This window comes from Sinocyclocheilus grahami, unplaced genomic scaffold (genome assembly GCF_001515645.1).
Source record: "Sinocyclocheilus grahami isolate Dianchi unplaced genomic scaffold, SAMN03320097.WGS_v1.1 scaffold1347.1, whole genome shotgun sequence".
NCBI classification, from domain to species: Eukaryota; Metazoa; Chordata; class Actinopteri; order Cypriniformes; family Cyprinidae; genus Sinocyclocheilus; species Sinocyclocheilus grahami.
Genome location: NW_015506526.1, coordinates 661,573 through 673,368, shown reverse-complemented (window position 1 = coordinate 673,368; position 11,796 = coordinate 661,573).

Genomic DNA, 11,796 nt, shown 5'->3' with positions numbered 1-11,796 from the left:
TTAACGCTATATAATCAGAAGCAGTGATTTGAGGCTCTTTATCATAATGTGGTATATTTTGTGAAAGTATTCACTTAAATTTGTAAATGTGAATTAGGTTACACATTTCTGGATCATGAATATATTTATATTGAGAATTATACTGACTCCATATAGTCTCTCTCTTCATCTAGCATTGCTCTCTCTCTCTCTCTCTCTCTCTCTCTCTTTATCTAGTAACTGCATAGAAACAGCCTTGTGTGAGTCTTTTGAACTGGTCTTTAGAATGTTTTGCAGAATTATTGACTCTGGGTCATTGAAGTACTGAAAATTATGTCAGATAAATGAATGTCAGCTAGACATAGAGGGCCTCATTTACGAAACGAACGTACGACAGAAAATTGAGCGTACGGTCGTTTCAACGCAAAATTTGGAATTGATCAATATGGACGTGAGCGGTGGCTACGATCAAATCTCACGTCTGGTCTCAGCTCGTGTACGCAAGTTTTTGAGTTAGCGTACGATGAGATCGGCGGCATACGAATGTTTCATAAATCACACGTGAACGCTGTCGTAAGTTGATTTGTGCGCACAGATCTGCGCTCGTTTCTACATTAGATTGATAAATGAGGCCCAGAGTGTGCAATAATTTTTAAATGGTCATTTATTCCTTACACAATCACCTTACTAAAAGTAACCAATTCAAAGTGTTTAAACAGTCAGAGTTTAAAGCTTCTTAGACATCTGGGAGGTGTTTCAGCATTCATTAAAAATAAATCTGAACTAAGGCACAAAATGCATGGTTAAAATTGAATATACCACAGCAATAAATAGCGAGACTGAACAGCAGATAATAACAAAAACACTCTTAATTTTCCACTTGTCAACACTTCTTAAAGGGGTCATATGATGCTTTTTTAAATATCATCATTTTGTGACCTCCTCTCCTAGGTTCATGAAACGGTCGTCCATAAAATGCATTGCTGTTTTCGCCTAGAAACACACAGCGTCTCCCTGACATGGCTGCTTCAACACTAACTGCAGTTACTGAAACCACGCCTTCTTTCTTTGCGTGCGCATTTGGGCCACATTATGCAAATATTTCCACATAGTGAGGTAGATATGTGGGGGCGTGTTAGAACGAGCCGTTTTAGGGGGGCGTGGCAGAGTCTTAACTTTGATAAAGAATATCTCTTTGGTTAAGACTTTGTCTTTGCAACTTCAGGGATCTTATCTATGCACAATCAGCTTGTAACACTCCAAAGAGAAAGGAAAACTTGAAATTGCATCATATGACCCCTTTAAGAGCTTGCTGCTTAACCTCAGTGGTGATCTCTTTGAAGCTAGTATCTCAGCAGGTTCTACAGAAGTGGAATAACATCAGGTGAACAGTAAGAAAGAGATGGGCTTTTCCCTTCCAGAGGTGAAGGATTCTTGCTTTCCCTGAAAAACACAGCCTGTTTTGTCATAATGGAGGATAACCCCACCAAGCAAAGTGGCACTAGAGTCCTGCACATAGTGTCCTTTCTTATCTAAACACAGAAGATTAGTGTACTCTCCCATCCACTTGCAGAGCCAGTGCGTCTGGATGATGGAGCAAAATAAACATTTTTAATATATAGTTGCACTTCACAATAAGGTTTGTCAACTTTATTTAAAATGAACAAACAATGAATAATACTAATAAGTTATTTTTCAACATTTACTAAAACGTTTTTAAAATTGAAGTTTAATGACATTAATAAAAATTAATGAAGGCTTATAACACATTGTTCATTGTTAGTTTGTTAGCTTGTGCAGTGACTGATGAAACATTCTTGTAAAGTTTAAATATATATATATATATATATATATATATATATATATATATATATTATCATGAAATATTTATATTTTTTTATACTTATTTTAATACTCAGTTGAACCATCTTCTCTTTGAGCCATGTCTAGAAACCATGAAACATAATTTGTGTATCACACTGCCGAAATGTTCAAATATTTATTTGAGGACATACTAAGAACAACTTTAATCAAGCCCAGTGAATCTATGTTCAAAAGTCTTATCTTCATGTTTTCTGTGTATTTGTTTTCACAAGCCACCCTTAATAAGCTGCAGTGGACTTTTTGGATGTCTCCACAAGTTCCCCAAGTACAATCATTCAATGGAAAGTGGAAGGAACTGTTTAAATCTGCATATGTTTTCCAAGTTCTTCAGGAAATAAAAGGGGGAGGGATGCATCCACGAAGGATGGCAATTCTTAAAATAATCCACATGGAGGGCCAATCATCACTGTCCAGCAGGAAAGAGAAGAACACAAAACTAATTTGATTCATTTTTACAACAGGGGGGCTGGTTGTTAAGTTGTTTCCATTACCTTTACATCTACCATGAGAATATAACTGCAGGATGCTCAAAATGCATGCTGGTTTGAATGAATAAAGAACTTACAGTGCTGGAAGGGATGCCAAGTTGTTGGCGTAGGGTCATGCCAACAAGCTTAATAACTACCATCTTATCTGGCATCATCCAATGCAAATTCTGCACTGGAACTCTGGCATGGTGGTCAGCACTGATGGTACATGGGAACTACAAGCTCCTTGCCTTAATACAAATTCTCCTCTCCATCTGTTTGGGATAAAAAAAATCTCTGTTCTACTGTCCAATGAAGGGATGGCAGTGAAAACCTTAAGATAGAGATCTGTTCCACTAATTCAATACCCTATGTACTTTCTTTTTTTCTTTCCCAGTGAAAGAAGAGCAGATAAATATATTTCAATTGTTTCTAAGTCCTCATTAGTAAGCAGATTGGTTTATACACAACGGTTATGACATAAAAGTTTCCTCAATTGACAATTTAAATCTTTATCAGGATTGCTATTGTAAGCTGATGACAAGCCCTGAACCTGTCAGAACTTGTGCCATGCTACAGGAGAAGTCGGACATATTCTATATAATGATATTTAATAAATGATCATATAATGAATCTGATCCTGTGTTAACCAACATTATTAAAGTTTAGCATTTTCAAATGAGTTGTATTTATATTTTTTAGATTTTAGGCAGCTTTGATTTAAGTTTTTGTATTGTTTTTAGTTTGAGTAATTATAGTTTAGTAATTAACAGAACACTTCCTAAACCATTATATTTAAGCAGACTGTTTAGTAGCCTACATTTACAGTAAGAAGAAACACTTGAATATTTGCAGTTTACTTAGATTCAGTATACTTGTGCATAAAAACAATAAGAAATAAGATTTCCTTCACTTGCTGTGTTGCCTTTTTTCCTTTTCAGCACAGTAATGGATTTAATTGAGTAATGAAGGTCCATGTAAAGCTTCACAATTCAGTTTCCAGACCCTACAATGCAAATAGCAGAAAATTGAAACCAGACTTGTATTTTTCTTGTTTTTTTTCGTAATATCATCAATGAATATTTGCCATTTTCTCCCCATTTTTCATTTTTACTTTTGCTCAATCTTGACTTCAGAATCAATTATATGAATAAATTAAATCAAACCGATTTTCAATCATCCCCCCCCCCCCCCCTTTTTAGCACGGGGGCGTGGCCGCTGTCTAATTTATATAATTTAAATGCTTAAAATGCATGCACATTTAGGAATAATTTTAGGGGGGTAGATTGTTTTTTTATTTTTTTATTCAAATTATTGATTTTGAAGTCACAATATAGCAAGCGTATCTATTTATAAAGTATACAAAAAAATGAAGGAATGGTTTCAAATTTGTATTTTTGCATTTGCTTTTCATGGTCTGAAAACTGAATTGTGAAGCGGTACATGATGAACTTGGGGTTAAGAGCAAAATGTAAAGTTTTAAACTTTGGCAATTAACAAACAAAATTTCCAAGCAAATTTTCTAGTTTCTTAGGCCTATATGTCTTTCATCCAAACCTCAGATCTATGGAAACTCAGTGTCAAAGTCTGCTGTTTCTCACACTGAGAGCTATTAGCACAAGCTGCATTTTCGATGGTACTCTTCTTTTCCACATCTTTAGTCATGAATAATGTGTGCGTTTTGCGGTAATCGCTAGTTTGAACAATTAGGTTTGTGGGATTTGTTCCTTTCATTTTAACACCATCATATGAATGGCTATGATTAGGCCTGTCGCAATAATCAATATATCGACTTATCGTACAATATATGTTACCGCAATAATTTTTGGTGACGCAATATATCGCCCATTATATTTACTTAAAAATTTATGTCACCATGTTTTGTACATTCCACTTGCGCCTGTGTCTTTTGCAGCTTCTCGTACATAACGTGGTGTAGTCATGAGGTGCTAGTTCAAATTTAAAAAATACTTCTACAAACAAAGTTTAATCTGCAGATATGGCCTTGTTTAGGGATCTGTGCCTTTGTGCATACGGACATCTGACTGCTGAGTAGTGATTGTGTTTTTCAGCAATAGTGTGCACCCTTAATTTACAGAGAAAAGAAGGTCATGGGAAAATCTGTAGATGAAAAAATCTCCATAACTTTTTTTTTTTTTTTCTACTTGTTACTTTGCACTTTTTGTTAGAAAATGTTTATTTACTATTTATTCAGGTTTTTTAAGATATCTAATATTTTGATCATTTCCATGATCTAAATATTCTTAAGAATTAAACGTTTGCTGTCATTTGGAAGTGTGTAGGCCTTCTTGCATTATTATGCTGTTACATTATGATTATATATTCAGTGGCATAAAATGGTCTTTAAAATGACAATAATATCGCTTATCGCAATTATTTCTGGGGTAATATATCACACACAAAAAAGTTGTTATCATGACAGGCCTAGCTATGATAATGCATTTGCTTTTTCCATTTTCATAATTAAACTGAAAATAGTTCCACACAGGGCTGTGCTGTTTCCAAACAGCCATCATCCATGTCTCTGTCACTATTATCAGTATCAGTTAACTTCACATGCACCACATGCTACATCACCTTTTGAAACTCTTCAATAAGGTTCCAACGACTAACATTAGTTAACTTAATTAACATGAACAATGAAAAATAGCATATATTCATCTTAGTTAATTTCAACATTTACTAATACAGTAACACATTATTTTAATCTGCCCTTGTTACACACATTACATATACATACTATAGAAATAACGTGAATTACGAATAATGCGTGCAAAGTACATGTTGTTAATAATATTACTCAGTAGTGAAATGTATAATTACAATAAAACAAGGACAACTTAAAATAAATTTTAACCACAAATACATTATTAAAATAAAAAATGTAATCTGTTGATATTATTTAATGGACCTAAGCTAACATGTACTAACAATGAACAGTTGCATTTGTATGAACTAACATTAATAAAGAAGAATAAGTAGTGTAACAAATGTAACAGTTCTTAGTTAGTACACTATACGCTGTTAGGCCGGGTATACACTGTGCGATTTTCGCCGATTTTGAGCCAAATTCTGACTTGTGCGACTTTTTTTTTTGAGTCGGGCCGAATTTCAGCTTTGTCTTACGTCTTTTGACGTGCAGTGTACAGGGGGTAACGAGAAGCGATTAGCCTCTCCCGAGCAGCAATCAGACGGTCGGATGAATTTCTGACATGTCAGAAATTTTGATCGCCTCTCATGAGGGAGGGTATCGCACAGGTTCAGAGTAGCCATAATTCGGGCCTTTGGGAAACAGTGCTGCCCTACCAGTGTTGGGCTTGTTACTCCAAAAATGTTACTAGTTACTTCTTTCAAAAGTAACATTATTACTTTACATATTACTTTCTGGCAACAGTAATTAGTTACACTACTAGTTACATTACTTTTCCTTCACACCCCACAGAAGTTGTAATTGTGTAGCCTATCTTCCCCATAAGATTCTTCTAAAATGTTACTAACAATATATTTCTGCCTCATCATTTGACCAAAATCTACATTGAATCACAGTCAGAAGTTATTACAAACACTCAGTGGTGATTGATAGTGACATTTAAGTAAAAGTGTTGTATTAATTGTCATGTGTAGCTTGAAGCTATTGTAGCTATAATTTCTCTGTTACCCATTTATGATTATATTTCATGAAGTATTTTATCAAAAGAAATCACGTAATTTCATAAGATTTTTAATTATAGTAATATAATTCATATCGGGATCAGAGGGATGTGGGTGGGCAAGCCATGTAATGCCAGAGTAAAGTAATGCCACAGCTTACACATCTGTATTCAGATCACCTCTTCTCCTGACAAAATCAGCGTAACGCAATATTTCCATCCCCTAAATGTAAGTTTTTCCATATTCCAAGCTTTCCTGATGCACTGGTGACTTCATGCGCCTGTGCGAGTCTTGAAAATTATTTAAATAAATCTAGGAATTATTGGATTTCAAATCAGTAGGGGTTGAGGCATCAAAAGTAATTAAGTAATGAGCTGTTTTATGAATGGTAACTAATATTATTACTGAAATCTTATTAGTATTTAGTTACACAATTTACTGAAAAAATTTATATAGTTACTTCTGATAATTACTGCCTAACACTGTGCCCTACATCCTCACCCCCAGATCAGCATGTATGAACCATAACTCCTGAAAAAAAGAATTTAAAAAAATCACCACCTCCGCAAATTCCAAAGAGGATGCTCGCCTCAACATTTCTCACATTGTTTGTGTTATCTCCAAGCTGGTGCAGAGAACAAGAGAGTTTATTCTGGACACAGACACAGTAAAATTCTTGGCATTTGAGCTGGGGGGGGGCAGCCATACCCACTCTTGCAGAAAACTGGAGGATTAGTTCGCTCTATTTTAGTCCAACGGGTGCCGCTTCCCTACAGCCCTGTAGGTATAGCTCATAAGCAGTCCATTTATTTTTGAGTCCCTCTGCCAGGTGCTGAGGGCTTTGTAAGACCTATTTTTTGGGGGGTCACTGCAAATGGGAAGGAGGTCACCAGCCAGTTCCCTCTTAGAGAAGATGAGACAATATATGAGGTCTTACTTGCTCTGTGCTGTCAGCACTCTCAGTACTTTCCATTAAGGCCAAAACTTTACACTGGGTGTTTTCCATGACCCATTTTTAAATTTGCAAAGCCCCACCATTCCACCATAATCCATGTCATATACTGTATTACACTTCAGGATCTCACAGGCAACAATTTATTTACCTTTGCAGCCAGGACACCCTTGCACCCATTGTAGCATACTAGCTACTGTTTCATATTTTGAACACAAGAGAACCATCTTATTAGGTTTTCGATCTTTACAGTTATAATTATGCTTTACAAAAAAAAAAAACTTTTACAAATATAAATGAAGAATAAAGCCATTTCATGACACAAAGGTTAGAATCCTCTATTCCTGTCACGTTGTGCTACTGTGTGGCGCACGGTGACGAAGGCGCGAACAGATGAGGAGTAGAATTCTAAAAGTTTTAATGCCAGCCAGGGACCACGGAAAACACACATCACACGGGTAGACATGTACAATACCGGATGCCCAACTAAAAACAGGGAACACTATTTAAACACATGACAGGATGAGGAGAGGACGAGACACACCTGGGATCAATGGAAGTAAAACGGGGAACACCTGGAATCAAAGCAACATAATCAGGACAGGAACAGGAAACTAACCAAATATGGGCATAGGAAGGTACATGGGGAAGGTACATGGGGAGCAAGACGCACACAAAACATGGAAAAAAGTCTGACACAACCTTTGGGTTATTTGACACACAGCAGCCACAATAGTGCTGTATAACTGATGTCGGCCTATTGGTTTTATTTCATTTTTCCTTTTTTATTTGAAATATTCCCAAACTTGTTAACTATATTATGAAAAATGTTGATTCTCGATTATGTGTAAGTAAATGAATTTTGCATCTATGATGGGCAAGTAGCCAAATGTAAGCGTAATCTATTATATGCATAAAACCTGTCTTTTTACTTAAGTACTTTACTTATTGGTGTCATATAATAAAATATTTTTAATATGACTGATTTTGTATTTAATATGAATTTAATAAAAACATTGTAAGTTACTAATTATAATGCTTTCATTGTACAGAAAGTAAGCCAAGAACATTTACATTATCAAATAACATTTTCATTGACTTAAATATAGTGTGAGTTTAAACACTCTCAAAAAAACTCCTGTTTGTCTATAATCAATTAAGCTGTCTACACTGTGAACTGAATCTCTTAATTACATCGTACGCACATTTGCACTCTGATGTTTATGATTAGAGATTTGCAATGAGATGAGAGAGAGCAGAATTCAGTCAGAGAGCACGCGTGCACTGAACAAACCTCTGCGGCGTTTCAGAAATGACTGATGATAATCACACAGGTGTGATCGTATCAAATGTAAAAATATTATTAGGATTTTTTTTTGTCTTTTGGAAGCTGCATTCAAAATCCACTTGGTTCAAAAATCTGAGAGGCACATGCCCCCTCGGTTTGAATGGGATGACGCCTCTGCTCGGGGCCCCACGCAATTGCATGGTTTGCATGGTGCCTAAACACGCTACTGCTCTCAGGATAGCATTACAGTTCTTTGGGCCATAATGTTGTTAAGGTTCTCAGTCTGGTGGTGGTGCTGCAGCAAACCCTTCACTTGATTCACCCGGTATCTCAGGTCTCCTGCATCAAATTAGTTTGTCTCAATCCCTTTACTCCTGCTGTCTTGTGGACTGGGTGGGGTGCAGCATTAAATGTCATCAGTAGAGACATCCTGAACTGGTCGCTAATCGATGAGTTCCATCGCCCAGAAGTTGAACTGTTAGGACTCTGGCCTGATCTGTGGGGTTTCTCCTGTTCTCCTGCTTGTCTGAGTTCTCTGTATTCATTCATGTGTTTCCTTTTGATTTCCTTTCTAGTTGCTTGTCATTACCTGTCACAACTGTTCCTCATTTCTTCCCCTATTAATTCTCCCTTTGACTGCTGTCTTGTGCCATTTTTGCCTTGCCAGTCCAGCCCTGTTCTTGTCTGTACTGTTATCTGTCTGTTTGCCTGTTACCATTCTCTGCTTCACCCTGCCCTGTTGATAATTTAATGAAACCTGAAAATATTGGTTAAATTGTAAATTATTATTATACGATTTACAATCGTATTTATTTCTTCATCAGTAAATAATTTATGATTGTAAATGAACAATGCCTTGCTTAAACTGATTATTTTATGTAATCTTATTCAAAGCACTGTAAGTTCTAATACAGATATTTTATTAATTTATATTTATTACTTTGGTGGTGTAGATGTTGATTTATTACTTTGGTGGTGTACCAATTCATCTCATTAAAAATTCTATACAGTATTTACTATATAAATAAATATCTTTCCTCCATTTTGTGGACTCTTCATTTATCCTCATCATTATAGGTTTAATAAGGGTGGCTTTAGAAGTGTATTAAGTTTGGAAATTTTAAACTACCAAACTATTTAGTTAGGCAAGGGCATTTGTTGAAAAGTCAATTTTTTTCTCATTCATTGCAATATCAGTGGCCATCTTCACCTTATTTTGCAATGTGGAAGTAATTTATTTTCATTGAATGTGTGAAACTTCTGATTAATTAGCCACTATAACTATAAGAATAATAAAGTGCAGTAAACAGTAAAACTGTTTGTGCTACACACCAGTGTGTTTATGACTCGTGACTTCTATAAAGTAAAAAAAAGATGTATACTGTGTCTGGAGTCTCCATTTAAATCTTCCTTGAGTTGAGTACTTATATAATTCTGGTGGATTTTGTGGTATCCAACCATCCATGTATCCATGTATCCATTCATTTTCAAATGCGAATGTAGGGTCGGGGACTCGGGGGGATGCTGGAGCCTACCACAGGGTTTCAGTTGTATGGTTGTATATGATAAAGTTCAAGGGTGATCTTGTATTTATAAATTCATTATAGCTTACTTGTCTTGTAAATTATTGTTTTTTTAAAGGGGTCATATGATGCGATTTCAATGCCGTTCTCGGCCCCGCCGCCTCTGCTCACTCTAGCCCGGCCTCAGCTCACTCTAGCTCAGCCTCAGCTCACGCTAAGCCGCGGCTTCCGCTCACGCTAGGCCACCGTGTTTTTCGTTGTGAAAGCGAAACTACTTTGTTTGGTCTTCCAAAAGAGGACACAACTAGAAATCAGTGGTTAAGTTGTATTTACAACACTGTTCCAGAACAGTTTAACCCAAATATCCAGATGTGTGCAACACATTTTATGGAGGACTGTTTACTGATCCTGGGAGAGGTGACTTCAATGCCGGCTGTTCTGACTCACAGTCTGTAAGTACGTTTTCATTTAAAGGATTTGCCACTGATGATTCAAACGCGAGTTTTGGGCAGTGTAGAGTAGCACTTGTTGTTTCTAATTTCTCCGTTCACAAATGCAGACAGGGTTTTATGTTTACGCGGCGCGATGCAACGCAACGCGTAAAAAGGCAGTATAAGTCACTATAATCAGTAATTATGTCCCCACTGGATGCAACAAATGCCTCGTTTGTGATAGGTTTGAATGTTTTTGTCTCGTCGCTCCGGCCGGACACGGCATCAACAGTATGGTGAGGGGCGTAACATTTCCGTCACACGCTTGAGGTATTCGGCCAATCACAACGCACTGGATAGATGGCCAATCACAGCACACCTCGCTTTTCAGACCGATGAGCTTTTAAAAAATCAACGCATTTCAAAAAGGCGGGGCATAGAGGAGAAACAATAATGTACAGTATGTGGAAAATAAAGTTTTTTTAACTTTAAACCGCATAAACACATTTCATTACACCAAATACACAAAATAATGTTCTTTTTAGCAGCATCATATGACCCCTTTAAACAAACATTATCAACAAAAACAACAGCAAATGTTGTATTTCCTTCTGATAATTTTCAGATGCACAGTATATGTGTTCTATACTGCCTTTGACCCTCAAGATAATGAAATGAACATCCCATTATCATTCATTTCAAAATATTGTTTTAAAAGTTGCTTTATTTTCTCTTTAATTTCTCGGTCATCTAATAAAGAATGACTAAATTGATGATCCTCTCTCAGTTCTGCTAAATTTAATTAAAATGGTCTTAAACTTCAGAAGATTAAAATTCACATACCTGTATATGGAACTTCATAATCATTCATAAATCCTTAAACAATTAGACATAGTTATATTTTAATATTTATTTTATATATATTATATATACAGTGGTGTGAAAAAGTCTTCACACCACTGTTTTTAAATTTTTTTGCATATTTGTCACACTTGAATGATTCAGATCATCAAACAAATTTTAATATTACTCAAAGATAACCTGAGGAAATACAAAATGCAGTTTTGAAATAATGATTTCATTTATTAAGAGAAAAAAGCTGTTCAAACCTGCCTGGCACTACGTGAAAAAATAATTGCCCCCTAAATCTAATAACTGGTTGTGCCACACTTTGCAGCAACAACTGCAATCAAGAATTTTGTGATAACTGGCAGCGAGTCTTTCACATCGCTGTGGAGGAATTTTGGCCCACTCTTCTTTGCAGAATTGTTTTAATTCAGCCACATTGGAGGGTTTTCGAGCATGAATGGACTGTTTAAGGTCATGCCACAGCATCTCAATCGGATTTAAGTCTGGACTTTGACTTGGCCACTCCAAAACCTTAATTTTGTTTTTCTTGAGCCATTCAGAGGTGGACTTGCTGCTGTGTTTGGGATCATTGTCCTGCTGCATAACCCAGTGCGCTTGAGCTTGAGCTCACAAACTGACGGCTGGGCATTCTCCTTCAGGATTTACTGATAGAGCGCAGAATTCATGCTTCCATCAATTATGGAAGTCATCCAGGTCCTAAAGCTGCAAAGCAGCCCCAGACCATCACACT